This window comes from Mandrillus leucophaeus, unplaced genomic scaffold, assembly GCF_000951045.1.
Source record: "Mandrillus leucophaeus isolate KB7577 unplaced genomic scaffold, Mleu.le_1.0 Scaffold13, whole genome shotgun sequence".
NCBI lineage: Eukaryota > Metazoa > Chordata > Mammalia > Primates > Cercopithecidae > Mandrillus > Mandrillus leucophaeus.
Window position 1 is genome coordinate 4746666 of NW_012101254.1, and position 4378 is coordinate 4751043.

Sequence of the window (4378 nt, forward strand, 5' to 3'; positions counted from 1 at the left end):
TTTAATGACATCTTGCTGTCATCCAGGCTGGAGTGCAGTGGCGTAATTATAGCTCACTGCAGCCTTGAACTCCTGGGCTCAAGTGATCCTCCTGCATCAGCCTCCCAAGTAGCTGGGACCATAGATATGAGCCACCATGCTGTATAATTTAAAAACAATTTTTTTTTTTTTTTTTGTAGAGATGGAGTCTCATTTTGCTGCCCAGGCTGGTCTCAAACTCCTGACTTCAAGCAATCCTTTTGCCTTGGCCTGCAAAATACTGGGATTATAGGCGTGAGCCACTGTACTCAGCCCAGTCACTTGTATTTTTGAGGTGGACTGCAGCCGAATGCTAAGGTTGTCAGGAGGGCCCAGAACATTCCAGATTGAGGATGGAACAGGTTGGGCAAAAGCTCTGAAAAAAGTGAAAGTGGAAAGTATTTTAGGAGACTCCAATAACTCCTTTGTTTGAAGCAGAGTGCTATTGTAATGCAGCACTGGAAGATGAGTCAACAGTAACTTGATATCTGATTGTAGAAGGCCTTGAATGCCCAGGTGAAGATTCTGGACTGTAGTAGAAATAGGGAGCCATTGAACGTTCTAGAGCAGTAGAATTCTAGCAAAGGAAGATTTATCTGATGTGGGTATGGAGGGTTCTTTAAGTGGAGAAAATACCAGAGACAGGGATAACATTAAAAGGCTTCTATATTAGTTTGTGCAAGAAGTAATTCATTATCCGTTTAATGTTCACTGTAACCCTGTGAGGTAAATATTATCTCCAATATGCAGATAAGGTAACCGAAGTTTAGTGAGAATAATTCATTTACCCAAGGTCACAGGACAGTCAGTGGTGGAGCATGGTTTAAAAGTAGATCTGGCTGGTTCCAAAGCTCTGTTTTCTGTCCATTAAACAATACTGAAGAGTTAAATATATGAGGGGTACATAGGACCAGGAAAAGGAGAGTGCTAGCCATTCATGAGGTAGGACTCAGGACCAGGCGCATAATTTGCAGGGCTCGGTGCAAAAATGATTGAGAGTTTCAAGATAGTGACAACAGAGCATTAGCCTAAGCACAAGGCCCCTCAGAGCAGGGACCTTGTGACTGCACAGGACGCACACCCATGAAGCCAGCCCTTACATGGTTGGTCTTCCAATTACTATGGCAGTTTAACAAACCACCTCAAAATGTAGTGGCTTAAAAGGATAATGGGCCTGGCCTGGTAGCTCATGCATATAATCCCAGCACTTTGGAAGGCTGAGGCAGGAGGATTGCTTGAGCCAGGGGGTTTCCGATCAGCCTGGGCAACATTGTGAAACCCTGTCAAAAAAAAAAAAAATGATAATGTTGACATCGACTTTGCACGTGAGTGCAGGCTGTGGAGACAAGCTCATTTCTACTGCATTCAGTGTTGGCGGGGGCAGCTCAGAGGCTGGGGTTAGAATCTGGAGCTTAGCTCTCTCCCCTGTTTGCTTATTGGGCTGGGAAGATTTGAGCTGGAGGCTTCTCAGGCATCTCCGTTTCTAGGTGGGTTCGCCACACTGTCTCTTCCATCGGGTGGCTTCAGGGATGCCAGGTTCCTTCCATGATGGCTCAAGGTTCCAGAGGTGCATGTCTGTGTGTCAAGTGAGGGGGAGAACCACAACCAGGCATAAGCTAGGTCACTTATTACCTGGACTTGGAAGTCATGTAAGCATCATCTCAGCAACTCATTAGAAGCCAGTCACTAAGACCAGATCATACACAAGGGGAGGCGAGTTAAACTCCAAGTTTTGTGGGAAGGAATGTCAAAGAATGTGTAGACAGATTTTTAAAGTGGCGTAGTGAGTGACAGGATGAGTGGATCTGAGGGGTGCTTCCCCTTGAGGCCTGAGCGGCTCCCCGCAGAGTCATCCTTTGGAGTTCACAGACGTCCTCCTTTAAAAGGCACCTGAGGGCCAGGTGTGGTGGCTTATGCCAATAATCCCAGCCCTTTGGGAGGCCGAGGAAGGCGGATTACGAGGTCAGGAGATCGAGACCATCCTGGCCAACATGGTGAAACCCCGTCCCTACTAAAAATACAAAAATTAGCTGGGTGTGGTGGCATATACCTGTAGTCCCAGCTACTCGGGAGGCTGAGGCAGGAGAATTGGTTGAACCTGGGAGACGGAGGTTGCAGTGAGCCGATATCATGCCACTGCACTCCAGCCTGGTGACAGAGCGAGACCATCAAAAAGAAAAAAAAAAAAAAGGCACCTGCTAGTGCGTAAGATCATGTGAAGCCTGGATGATGAGTTTTGACAGCTCTGAGGGGTTTAAATTACTCCAGTGCCTCCTGTTGGCATGGGTCCTAGAAGTAAGCAAAAGGGGTGGAGAAAGCAATTTGAGAGGAGCCAGGTGGGAAGGGGGTGTGTGAAGCCACTGGGGCCGTGCAGATGAACTCTTGGAAGGAAAAAGGCCTCATTGTAGATCAGGCACTGCACTTTACACATCGTGTCTCATTCATTAAACCCTCACCGCAGCCCTGCCAGAGGTGCTCTCCTCAGCCCCGCACTACAGATGCAGAACCTGAAGCACAGAAAAGCCGCACAGCTAGTAGGCTGTGGAGCCCTGATTTGAACACAGGCAGCCTGAGGTCAGGGCCCATGCCCCCCAACTTTGGGCGGTACCACCTATTCCATACCAATTCTGTGTTTCGCTTGTTTTAACATTTGTATCTTTTCTGACTTACATATTTGCAAGCTTTAGGGGGAAAAAGAAAAAGTAATTCGACCTTAAGCGATTAGCTTAGTGATAAGAGAGTGCCTCACATATGGCAGGTGTTCAATAAATATTAAAGAAACGAATATTTATCCTTATTCTATAAACTTATATCTAACTTGCCTTCCCTATGGATGCTTGCCCTCTGGTCTTTGTCATGTGGCAGCTGCTGGTGCTTTCTGTGGTATTCTCTGTAGCACCCAGGCCAGGGGGCCAGACCTTCTGGCGTTCTCCTGGCCAACTGGCTCTCTCAGCCGTTAGGCACCCCTCCTTCCACCTTAGAGACTGGAACCCTCAGCTGACCTCAGCCCCCTTCTTCAAACCAGCAGCACTCTACCTACAAAGAACTAGGAGAGACAGCCCGCTCTCTGCCTATTCATCCAGACCCCTCTTCAGCTGCTGCTTCCTCACCTCTCAGGCACCCTGTAGGCAGGGCCTTCTCTCTAACCTTCCTGGAAACAAGGCACTCATCTCTGCAGCTCCTAGACCTCCATTCAGTACCCATGGGGTTTCTAGGGAGATTTCTGTCTTCTACTCCCTGCTGAGGCCCAGGTAGTGGAACCTCACCCTTCTGGGGACCTGGGAAGCCTCCACACACTAGCTGCAATTCCTTCAGTTCTCTGTCACTTGTCTCCTTGAACTTGATTTATGGTATCTCTCATGACACAGAAGTTTAAACTTTTGATATACTCAAATCTGCTCATTTTTTCCTTTTAAACTTTCTGAGTTGATTTATTATATTTAATGGTTCTATAGCATAATATGGTTTGTTTAGCCATTGCCTAAATGTTAGACATTCAGGTTGCTTACATTTGTTTGACTAATATTAATAGCACAGCTATACATATCTTTGTAGTTTCTTTTCCATTTATATTCTTACATGGAATCCCCAAGACGATATTGTTGGGTCAGAGTTTTAGGAAATTAATACACATTTCCAGACTGCCCTCTAAAAACATTTCAGGTTTACAGTTCCAGAAGCAGTAAAGGTTCATACTCACTGATTCAGTTTCCTTAGTGATTGTAAGACTATCAAAGCTTGTTATTTCTTTTTGCATCAGTTTTGCTATTAAGTTTTTCTAGGAAATTGGCCATATCCTCTAAGTTTTCAAATCTCTGCTGTTTCTTATGTCCCTATTTTCATTCTTGATACTGTTTGTGCCTTTTCATTTTCTTTTTTTTTAGTCTTTGGTTTGTTTTTACTTTTTTCTGAAGTGGGGTCTCACTCTGTCACCCAGGCTGGAGTACAGCAGCACAATCACAGCTCACTGCAGTCTCAACCTCCTGGCTCAAGTCATCCTTCACCTCAGCTTCCCAAGTAGCTAGGACTACAGGCATGCACCACCAAGCCCAGCTACTTTTTTTAAATTAATTTTTTGTAGAGATGGGGGTCTCACTATGTTGCCCAAGCTGGTCTCCAACTTCTCGACTCAAGCAATCCTTCTGCCTCAGCCTCCTGAAGTGCTAGGATTACAGGTGTGAACCACAACACCTGGCTCTCTTTGTTCCTAATTGAAATTGCCAAAGGCTTGTCTATTTTACTAGGCTTTTCATTTGTTTCTTTGTGTGTGTGTATTTCATCTTTTTAAAGAAACAACCTTGTTTGACTCTGGTGCTCCTCTTTATTGTGTTTTTAATTTCTGCTATTATTTCATTTATTT

At 45.3% G+C, this 4378-nt stretch overlaps 1 protein-coding gene across 1 annotated transcript in view; it reads left to right on the plus strand.

Moving 5' to 3' along the window:
* Positions 1-4187: 4187 nt before the first annotated feature.
* CGREF1 (cell growth regulator with EF-hand domain 1) overlaps positions 4188-4378 on the plus strand; it is a 12109-nt gene continuing 11918 nt past the window's right edge. The window contains exon 1 of the mRNA XM_011972653.1: positions 4188-4244. The gene's annotated coding sequence lies outside the window, so the exon portion shown is untranslated. The remainder of the gene's footprint in view (positions 4245-4378) is intronic.